The sequence below is a fragment of the Carassius gibelio genome, chromosome B21 (genome assembly GCF_023724105.1).
Source record: "Carassius gibelio isolate Cgi1373 ecotype wild population from Czech Republic chromosome B21, carGib1.2-hapl.c, whole genome shotgun sequence".
Lineage (NCBI taxonomy): Eukaryota > Metazoa > Chordata > Actinopteri > Cypriniformes > Cyprinidae > Carassius > Carassius gibelio.
In genome coordinates this window covers 4,802,827-4,815,220 of record NC_068416.1, presented here as the reverse complement: position 1 = coordinate 4,815,220, position 12,394 = coordinate 4,802,827, and positions in this window count along the sequence as shown.

Below are 12,394 nucleotides of genomic sequence, written 5' to 3'. Positions count from 1 at the left end.
GCTTTAGGATAAGTAAAATGTAGATTCTGTTCAAGAAAATATTCAAAGACTTGCCAAAATACACAGAGACAGACAACGAGGTAAAACCAAAATAAAAGAAGTTGGATAATGGGTGAATTCTCCATGCCCTGCTCCCTCTCAAGGCCAGAGTCCTCGACTTGTGTTCTTTGAAGGGTGTACTGTAGGGCTTCAGTTGTTCACTTTCATTTGGAACGTCCCTACAAATGGTGTCCCCTTCCAGAAGTGCCCCTTCAATGGTGCAAAAAGCAGTTTGGAATTTGCCCCATGTGTTTCATAATGCTGTGCTTAAACATCCGAAACCTAATGATATGTCGACTCATGGAGTGGTAATGAAGTTTCTCAAAACATATTCCGAGGTGTTCGTCCCATTTTAAAAGTTTACATTTAACTTAAAGGGGGGGGTGAAATGCTCGTTTTCACTCAATATCCTGTTAATCTTGAGTACCTATAGAGTAGTACTGCATCCTTCATAACTCCAAAAAGTCTTTAGTTTTATTATATTCATAAGAGAAAGATAGTCTGTACCGATTTTTCCCGGAAAAACACGACCGGCTGGAGGCGTGACGTGAGGGCGGAGCTAAAGAATCACGAGCGCCAGTAGGCTTTTGCGTTGAGAGCATGTGGAAGCTGTGACATTACCGTGTGGAAAAAACCCTCATCCAAAACAAACCATGTGGGTGGTTGTTCTGCACACTTAGTAAACAAACTACAGCTAGTCCAAAATGCAGCAGAAAGAGTTCTTACTAGAACCAGGAAATATCACCATATTAGCCCGGTCCTGTCAACACTGCACTGGTCCCCCTATCAAACATCGTATAGATTTTAAAATATTGCTTATTACTTATAAAGCCCTGAATGGTTTAGCACCTCAGTATTTGAATGAGCTCCTTTTACATTATAATCCTCTATGTTCACTGTTTTCCCAAAACTCAGGCAATTTGATAATACCTAGAATATCAAAATCAACTGCGGGCAGCAGATCCTTTTCCTATTTGGCGCCTGAACTCTGGAATAACCTACCTAACATTGTTTGGGAGGCAGACACACTCTTGCAATTTAAATCTAGATTAAAGACCCATCTCTTTAACCTGGCTGACACACAACACACTAATATGCTTCTAATATCCAAATCCGTTAAAGGATATTTAGGCTGCATTAATTAGGTAAACCGGAACTGGGAACACTTCCAGTTTCTCTATTATTCCGAGGTCACCGTAGCCACCAGATCCAGTCTGTATCCAGATCAGAGGGTCACTGCAGTCACCCAGATCCAGTACGTATCCAGACCAGATGGTGGGTCAGCACCTAGAAAGGACCTCTACAGCCCTGAAAGACAGCGGAGACCAGGACAACTAGAGCCCAGATACAGATCCCCTGTAAAGACCTTGTCTCAGAGGAGCACCAGGACAAGACCACAGGAAACAGATGATTCTTCTGCACAATCTGACTTTGCTGCAGCCTGGAATTGAACTACTGGTTTCGTCTGGTCAGAGGAGAAGTGGCCCCCGACTGAGCCTGGTTTCTCCCAAGGTTTTTTCTCCATTCTGTCACCGATGGAGTTTCGGTGATTGCAAATGATTGCACGGATACTATTTAAACTGAACTGAGATGATGACATCACTGAATTCAATGATGAACTGCCTTTAAATGTCATTTTGCATTATTGACACACTGTTTTCCTAATTTATGTTGTTCAGTTGCTTTGACGCAACGTTTTTTGTTTAAAGCTATATATAAATAAAGGTGACTTGACTTGACTTTCTGCTCAGTGGGCATTGCCATTTTACTCAGGCGCCCACCAACCCTTAAGATGCCATTGGCCATCAGAGGATCTAACCTGTAGATGGAGCGGTTTCTGTTTACATTTTGCATGCCTTTCTGCAAACAGGCTATTTCTTGTGAGAATCCCTGCCTAGGGCAAAACTGTAAGATTGCGATCTCAGCATTCTCTAGATCACTGATTGATAGAACATATGTACCCGTCTTCTCGTGTTTTCCTTTTCTTGTGGTCATGATATGTCTGTTTAGATCTTTCTTGCCATTCTTAAATAATTTCAACAGAACAGACTTGTTGTAAATCCAGTAACAAACGATAATGCACTCCAATAGCGAATTGAAAAGGTAAATTATCAAAAGATCCAAAACTTCATCAACATTCTGGTTCAATAACAGTTAAACAAATGCTTCCATGGGTTCCAAACAATTCGGTCGTGAAGCAGTGTAAACAGTTGAAAAGTTCTTTACTGTATGTATTGGCAGCCCACTCTTAGCTGGGATGTATTGATTAGCTTCTTTGACAAGCTATCCAACACAGAGAAACTTGAATTGTACCCTTTTTTTAGGTGGATGAGACAGGATTCCAGCCGATAGATAAACAGGGCAGGTAAGCAGAGCAAGGCAGGTGGCAGGCAGGTAAGTAAAGTAGGTTGGTAGTAGCAGACAAAGCATAGACTCCAGTAATCTAATGGATTATTCGTAAGTGGTTGAAAAAATGGTGGTTAAAAAGGCACAACTTGATATCAAAAATAATGTCCAAATAGCGTTCAATAGAGATTCAATTAATTCAGTATAGATTCTTTAGCGATTCAATAGCGATATAAAGAACTGTATGCTTAATATGTTCCAACAGCTTCCTATGTTCCTTTTGTTTTAGAAAGGTGAGAGGCGGCCATCTTTATCTTCAAACATTCTCACCGACTATCAAACTAAAAGTCCCTACCAAATAAAGGACCCTATATCTAACAAAATATACCCATGCTCCAATAGCACAACAATTTAGATTAACCTAAACTCAAAATGGATCCTACAACGTTTATACAATTCTTCCTCTCCTATAGTAGAGAATGAGTGGAACTGTTCCTCAGGGGGTCTATAATGCACTGTCTGATGCGATACTGTAGCTGACGGCTGAATGGTTACAATTTTATCTCTAATAGTATCGATTTTGGAAGTAAAGTAGTTCATAAAGTCATTACTGCTGTAGTGTAGGGAAATGTCAACACTTGTTGAGGCTTTATTTTTCATTAATTTAGCCACTGTATTGAATAAATACCTGGGGTTATGTTTGTTTTTTTCTAAAAGAGAAGAAAAGTAATCGGATCTAGCAGTTTTTAATGCTTTTCTGTAGGATAGGTTACTTTCCCACCAAGCAATACGAAATACCTCTAGTTTTGTTTTCCTCCAGCTGCGCTCCATTTTTCGGGCTGCTCTCTTTAGGGTGCGAGTATGCTCATTATACCATGGTGTCAAACTGTTTTCCTTAACCTTCCTTAAGCGTAAAGGAGCAACTGTATTTAAAATGCTAGAAAAGAGAGAGTCCATAGTTTCGGTTACATCATCAAGTTGTTCTGAGGTTTTGGATATAGCAGTCTTTTGTGGTAGAAGTGATGGTTCTTTCATACTTGTAACAAGAAGTAGAATTTACAGTTTTTATTATATGAAGTTTGCACAAAACTAGATAATGACCTGAGATATCATCACTTGGCTGCATAATTTCAACACTATCAACTACCAATTCCATGTGACAGTATTAAATCCAGAGTATGATTTTGACAATGAGTAGGTCCTGAAACGTGTTGTCTAACCCCAATAGAGTTCAGAATCTCTATAAATGCTGATCCCATTGCATATTTTTTATTATCAACATGATATTAAAATCACCAATAATTAAAACTTTATCACGGGGGATTTATCCTAAAAATTTGTTTCTCTGGATAATGTTATATGAAGCACAATTACTTTAAACAAGTTATACTTGGAGCCTGTCCTCTGAGAAATCCTGAAAACATTGTTATAAATTGAAGCAACACCTCCCCCTTTGCCTTTTGGACATGGCTCATGATTATAACAGTAATCTTGAGAGGTGGACTCATTTAAAATAATGTAATGATCAGGTAATCTATACAAGTTTTTCCTTGTAAACAATCACCTCTAAGCCACAGGAAAAATATTGTTTGTTTTATTTTATTTTAGTTTAGTAATTCACACTTAATTTAGCATTTCCTTAATTTACTCTTTGATTCTTGTAAAGCTTAAGACTTCTGATGTGCTAAGACTTGCAGTGTGGTATAATTGTTAAAACACACAAATGCACGCACAAATATCTAACTTTAATGAAAGCATTTTGTTGTTTGTGTAATAAAATCAAGTCAGTTTTCTTTCTTTATTTTTCTTCCAGTAACACGGCGTGTTATCTATCACTTAAAACAGACATACATAATTAAATGTCTATGGTATGAAATGCTAATATTTCAACTCGCGCAGCAGGTTGAGCTGGAATCTTTGACTGTAGTGTCAGAAAGAAGAATGTTGTCTAAGCTTCTGGCCATCTTAGACATTACCTCTCACCCACTCCATAAAGTCTTGGGTAGATACAAGAGTACATTCAGTCAAAAACGTATTCAACCTAGGTGCTCCACGGAGCGACACAGGAATTCTTTCTAACCTGTTTCTATCAGACATAATAATTAATCAGTACAATAACGTATTTTATTGTGCAATATTATACTTTTACTTAGTTATATAATAGTTATATAAATCTTAGTAGTTTACTTTTATTTCTTGTATATAGATTTCTATTTGTAGAATAGGGATTAATAAACTATTTCTGATTCTGATAAAACACAAAAACCTTCTGGTCTACTAGTCTCATTGCACATCCATAGAAGTGTTGAGCAACAGCTCAGTGCACTAAAACCCAGTGTTATCTTCCCAAGAAAGGAATTTCCTCTTAAAGGGTGCAAACGAGAGAGAAGGCAGGAGGAATGGAGCAAAAAAGATATGAACATAGAAATGGCATTTTGTATTTACTGTAAGAAACAAAATCAGTTTCACAAATGTTTTGTGAATAGAACTGATGTTTTATTGTTTCATTTATGAGTTGAGCAACATTGTCCTTGATTTATTCTTTGGAAAGTGTTCTTGCAGACAAAAAAAACAAAACAAAAAAAACAAACAGCACAAAACCAAAAACAGTAAATAGCCATAAAGTTCCATAAAGTAAACTTCAGTTCTATTCACAAAACATTTGTGTAATAAAAAATGACAAAAATCACCCCTTCAGTAAAACCACCATCCTCTTTAGTTTAACTTATCATGCAAATTAAATGCTAAAGTAATATTTATGATAATGCACAAACTATACAATGGAGATTGGCCAATCAGAACAGAGTACTGTAACAAGCTGCACACAAACTGAAACAGGTTTCCATAATTTTTTGCACAAAATGGTTTAAGCGCAACTTCTGAAGTACTGTAAAAAGAAGACAACAGAAGATATTTTTTTTTAAATCGTGATCTCAGGGTTTTGCACTTTGTGGGTGAAGTCTGTGTGTTACGCGTCAGCACTGATTAGTTTGTGGGAGTCTCCGCTAATTGTCATCAGCAACAGCTGTCACTCATTACTCATTCCTATATATTGGCTTGTCTAGCATTTGTGTTGGTGAGAGCATTGTTTCATGTATGTGACTTATGTTTCCTTTCTTGTGTGTTTCTGTGTTGGATGTCCGTGTCTCCCCGGAACCCCGTCCACTCGACGCACATCACCAACAAGCAACATCACTTACCTTCGGCTCACTTCCCCGCAGTTCCTGTGTCACCCTCTCCTGCTGCCAACTCATCTCCGCCATCCGGATACTTCACCTACCTGTACCATCCTGGACTGTGTATTCCTTTCAGCGTCATCTTTGTGTCTAGTTGTTGTCTTATACCATTGTCCTCATTAAACCATGTTTAACTTGCACTTGTTTCCTGCCACTCCTTCACCCAGTCGTTACAGAACGGCTCTCACCAAACATGGAAGCAGCAAGCTCCACTTCACTCTCGGAATTCATCCATCACAGCGTCAACCGTATGTATCAGCAGCAGGAGAGCATCGTGAACACCTTACTCGTGATCCAAGTGCTGGTCACACAGGTGTCCGAGCTCACCCAGCAGATCCATCAACTCACTTCTCCCTCTGCACCCACCGCACCGCCTGCACTGCTCGTCCCCTGGGAGACCTCCCAGGACCACTTCCGGCCAGAGCCGTGACTTCCAGCGCCAGAGAGTTACTCCGGTGAGCCTAACTTTTGCAAAACTTTCCTTAACAAATGTTCCATGCATTTTGCATTGCAACCCCACACCTTCACGATGGAAGAGTCCAAGGTTGCGTTTGCTCTTACACTACTCTCTGGCAGGGCTGCCTTATGCGGGACGGCGGTGTGGGAGAATCGACATCCGTGTTTCACCTCGTTCCATGCCCTCTCCAAAGAAATGAGAAGAGTGTTCGATCGAGCCGCGGCCGGCAGGGAGGCTGCTCACCAACTCTCGGACCTCCGCCAAGGGAAATCGTCAGTGGCGGATTACTCCATTCAATTCTGCACCCTGGCGGCCGCGTGCCAGTGGAACGAGGTGGTGCAGTGGGATCGATTCCTGCATGGACTGGCCGACCGTGTTCAAAAGGAGATCTACCTCCTCGAGCTGCCCCCAACACTCAAAGATCTCATCGACCTGGCACTCTGGGTGGACGCTCGGATTAATTGCCTGGGTAAACAAGCCAGTCCATCACACCATTACGTCTCTCCGGAACATGGTCGGTCCAGTCTATGATCACGAGCCCATGCAGGTGGGTAGAGCTCGGCTTTCCCGGAGGGAGAGAGAGCAGCGGAGGTCCCAAGGACTATGCTTGTATTGCAGTGGCTCGGAGCACTCCATCCATTCATGCCCAGTAAAAGAGCCAGCCCATTAGTAAGTTTGAGGCTACTATCGGGTGGGATCTCCGCCGGGAAGTCCTCAACCACATCTTCGACTCTCCTCACGACTGTCACACCCTTCTTGACTCTGGGGCCGAAGGTAATTTCATTGACTCTCTCCTTGCACGTCACTTGAACCTTCCTGTCCTTCATGTGTCTCATCCCATCCATGTCACCGCACTCAATGGCCAGGAACTGCCACACGTTACTCACTACACTGAACCCGTAACTCTGCTCACCTCAGGCAACCACAGTGAAACCATATCCTTTTACCTCATGGACTCCCCTGTAGCTCCCATTGTTTTAGGTCACCCCTGGTTGGTCAAGCATAATCCACGAGTGGATTGGGGTTCCAAAACAGTCACTTTGTGGAGTGAAAGTTGTCATGAGTCTTGTCTGGTTTCTGCTTGTCCTGTTGTGCCTGTTTCTGTCTTTCAGAACGAGAGCATGGTGTTATTTGAGAAAACTGATGAAAGTGCTCTAGTTATTGGTGATTGTATTGTATGGAACGTGAATATGGAGACACCAGCCACCATAGTCAAATGTTTACCGGGAGCCAGAGCGCCTGAAATCTTGGCAAATTTAAAAGTGCTTGCTAATGCTAAACGTAAATACAGTAAGATTGTTATTTATGCTGGCGCAAATGATATTCGACTTCGCCAGTCGGAGATCACTAAAGATAACTTTAAAGAGGTGTGTGAACTTGCAAGCACGATGTCAGACACTATAATATGCTCTGGTCCCCTGCCTGCTTACCGTGGTGACGAGATGCATAGCAGATTGTCATCACTCAATGGCTGGATGTCTAAGTGGTGCCCACAGAATAACATAGGTTTCATAGACAATTGGACGAGCTTTTGGGGCAGACCTGACCTGTTGAAAAGAGATGGTATTCATCCCTCCTGGGGTGGCGCCACTCTTCTCTATAGAAATATGGCACATAGTCTTAGTGTTTATACTTGAATAACTGGGGCCCAGGTCAGGAAGCAGACAGACTGGCTAAACCGACCGTCTGCTAGCTGCCTCCCGTCACAGGGAGGTCAGTTAATTCTCAGCACATAGAGACTCTTTCACCTAGATATCACACTATAGAGACTGTGTCTGTTCCCCGAACTAGAAAATAAAAAAAATGTCCAAACCAAGTTAAGATTAACAATTTAATTGAGGTTCAACTAATAAAAAACAGAAGCAATATGGATAAACAAATGATAAAGCTTGGCTTATTGAATATCAAATCCCTTTCTACTAAAACACTTTTTGTAAATAATATGATCACTGATCATAATATAGATGTACTCTGTTTGACAGGAACCTGGCTAAACCTAATGATTACATTATTTTAAATGAGTCCACCCCCCAAGATTACTGTTATAAACACGAGCCACGTCTAAAAGGCAAAGGGGGAGGTGTTGCTTCAATTTATAACAACGTTTTCAGGATTTCTCAGAGGGCAGGCTTCAAGTATAACTCGTTTGAAGTAATGGTGCTTCATTTAACATTATCCAGAGAAACAAATGTTAATGATAAATCACCTGTTATGTTTGTACTGGCTACTGTATACAGGCCACCAGGGCACAATACAGACTTTATTAAAGAGTCTGTATGGTGCAGACTCTTTAATAAGAGTTAGTTCTGGCTGCAGATAAAGTTTTAATAGTTGGTGATTTTAATATCCATGTTGATAATGAAAAAGATGCATTGGGATCAGCATTTATAGACATTCTGAACTCTATTGGTGTTAGACAACATGTATCAGGACCAACTCATTGTCGAAATCATACTCTAGATTTAATATTGTCACATGGAACTGATGTTGATAGTGTTGAAATTATTCAGCCAAGTGATGATATCTCAGATCATTATTTAGTTCTGTGCAAACTTCATATAGCCAAGATTGTAAATTCTACTTCTTGTTACAAGTATGGAAGAACCATCACTTCTGCCACAAAAGTCCACTTTTTAAGTTATCTTCCTGATGTATCCAAATTCCTAAGCATATCCAAAACCTCAGAACAACTTGATGATGTAACAGAAACTATGGACTCTCTTTTCTAGCACTTTAAATAAAGTTGCTCATTTATGTTACGGCCAGCTCATTTCGACCTTACATAAAGTATACAAGTACACTAAAGAATTGACTTGCAAGATTTTATTAGTCTTCAAAAACACAAATAACTTAATATAACAAAGACTAGGGATCAAAATCAAAAAGGGGATAAATCATAATCCTTATGGGGAGCAGAAAAGTTTGGTATGGACTGTGAAGTACAATATATAGATATTGTACCTCAAAGTGATGATATTACAGACCATTTCCTTGTATCGTGCATGCTGTGTATCACTGATATTAACTATATGTCTCAGCGTTACCGTCTGGGCAGAACTATTGTTCCAGCCACCAAAGAAAGATTCGCAAATAACCTGCCTGATCTATCTCAACTGCTATTTGTACCCAAAAATACACATGAATTAGACGAAATTACTGACAACATGGGCACTTTTTTTTTCTAATACATTAGAAGCTGTTGCCCCCATCAAATTGAAAAAGGTTAGAGAAAAATGTACTGTACCATGGTATAACAGTAATACTCACTCTCTCAAGAAAGTAACTCGTAGTCTTGAACGCAAATGGAGAAAAACTAACTTAGAAGTTTTTAGAATTGCATGGAAAAACAGTATGTCCAGCTATAGACAGGCTCTAAAAACTGCTAGGGCAGAGCACATACACAAACTCACTGAAAATAACCAAAACAATCCAAGGTTTTTATTTAGCACAGTGGCTAAGTTAACAAATTACCAGATGCCACCTGATTCAAATATTCCACCAACGTTAAATAGTAATGACTTTATGAATTTCTTCACTGATAAAATAGATAACATTAGAAATACAATAGCGAATGTAGATTCTACAGCGTCTAACACTTCAGTTTCATCCATCGCACCCAAAGATAAACTGCAGTGCTTTACAACCATAGGACAGGAAGAGCTAAATAAACTTATCACTGTATCTAAACCAACAACATGTTTATTAGATCCTGTACCCACTAAATTACTGAAAGAGCTGTTACCTGTAGCCATATCATTAATATGGTTATCAATGTTATCAATTATCAATATCATTAACTCGTCGTTATCTTTAGGTCACGTCGCAAAACCATTCAAGCTGGCGATTATCAAGCCTCTTATTAAGAAACCAAAACTAGATCCTAGTGTACTGGAAAATTATAGGCCTATTTCAAATCTTCCATTTATGTCTAAAATTTTAGAAAAAGTTGTGTCTGCTCAATTGAGCACCTTCCTGCATAAAAATGATCTGTATGAAGAATTTCAGTCAGGTTTTAGGCCCCACCATAGCACAGAAACTGCACTTGTTAAAATTACAAATTACCTGCTCCTTGCATCAGATCAAGGCTGCATCTCATTTCTAGTCTTACTTGATCTTAGTGCTGCGTTCGACACCATAGATCATGACATACTCATAGATCGATTACAAAACTATACAGGTATTCAAGGGCAGGCTCCACGATGGTTTAGATCCTACCTGTCCGATCGCTACCATTTTGTTTACTTAAATGGGGAATCATCTCATTTATCATCAGTAAAATATGGAGTTCCACAAGGATCCGTCCTAGGTCCCCTTCTATTTTCAATATACATGTTGCCCCTTGGTAATATTATTAGAAAATACGGAATTAGCTTCCACTGTTATGCTGATGATACTCAGCTATATATCTCAACGAGACCAGATAAAACTTCCCAATTATCTAAGCTAACAGAGTGTGTTAAAAATGTAAAAGATTAGATGACAAATAATTTTCTCCAATTAAATTCGGATAAGACAGAGATATTAATTATTGGACCAAAAAACACTACACAGAATCTTGTAGATTACAATCTGCAACCAGACGGATGTACTGTTACTTCCTCTACAGTCAGAAATCTGGGTGTTATATTAGACAGCAATTTGTCTTTTGAAATCATATTTCCAATGTTACAAAGACTGCATTCTTCCATCTTAGAAACATTGCCAAGCTACGAAACATGTTATCTGTTTCTGATGCAGAAAAGCTAGTTCATGCATTTATGACCTCTAGACTGGACTATTGTAATACTATTGTATTCTAGGTGGTTGTCCTGCTTCATCAATAAACAAGCTACAGGTCGTCCAAAATGCAGCAGCTAGAGTCCTTACCAGGTCAAGAAAATATGATCATATTACCCCAATTTTACAGTCTCTGCACTGGCTACCTATTAAGTTCCGTATCAGTTACAAATTATCATTACTTACCTATAAGGCCCTAAATGGTTTAGCTCCTGCGTACCTAACTAGCCTTCTACCACGCTACAACCCATCACGCACCCTAAGGTCACAAAACGCTGGACTTTTGGTAGTTCCTAGGATAGCAAAGTCCACTAAAGGAGGTAGAGCTTTCTCACATTTGGCTCCCAAACTCTGGAATATCCTTCCTGATAATGTTCGGGGTTCAGACACACTCTCTCTCTGTTTAAATCTACATTAAAAACACATCTCTTTCACCAAGCATACGAATAATGTATCTTTTAAATTGTGAGTGTAGTTGCATCTGATCAAATGTGCATTTTTATTCATTAGCTTGGGTTAAACTAATTTTACTTTGTTGGATCATCAGCTATGCTAATGATGTCTCTATTTTGTTTCTATGTTTTGCCACGGGATTTACATGTATTTTTTCTAAAATCCTGTCAAACGTGCACAAACTACTAGCTACTACTAAATATTGTAGAAACATAATTTTCTGTAAAGTTGTTTTGTAACGATTTGTATTGTAAAAAGCGCTATACAAATAAACTTGAATTTAATTTAATTAAACAAATAAAGGCTCGCAAAACGAGTGACTTCTCCAGAGGGTGTCGATCCCCTGGACGAAGTGAAGAGGAGTGATTGAGTCCAAGGTTTTATCCTCTCCATAATTAAGTGTTGATCAGGTAACAGGGGTGTGCAATCTCCCAAGCTCTCCTGGAAGAACACAGCCACCAGCAGGCAAGCAAGTAAAACAAAGGGTCGTAACATTTACGTTTAAGGAAGGTTAAGGAAAACAGTTTGACACCATGGTATAATGAACATACTCGCACCCTAAAGAGAGCAGCCCGAAAAATGGAGCGCAGCTGGAGGAAAACAAAACTAGAGGTATTTCATGTTGCTTGGCGGGAAAGTAACATATACTACATAAAAGCATTAAAAACTGCTAGATCCAATTACTTTTTCTTCTCTTTTAGAAGAAAACAAACATAACCCCAGGTATTTATTCAATACAGTGGCTAAATTAATGAAAAATAAAGCCTATACAAATGTTGACATTTCCCAACTCCACAGCAGTAATGACTTTATGAACTACTTTACTTCTAAAATCTATACTATTAGAGATAAAATTGCAACCATTCAGCCATCAGCTACAGTATCACATCAGACAGTGCACTATAGACCCCCTGAGGAACAGTTCCACTCATTCTCTACTATAGGAGAGGAAGAATTGTATAAACTTATTAAATCATCTAAACCGACAACGTGTATGTTAGACCCTATACCATCTAAGCTCCTAAAAGAGGTGCTTCCAGAAGTCATAGATCCTCTTCTGACTATTATTAATTCCTCATTGTCATTA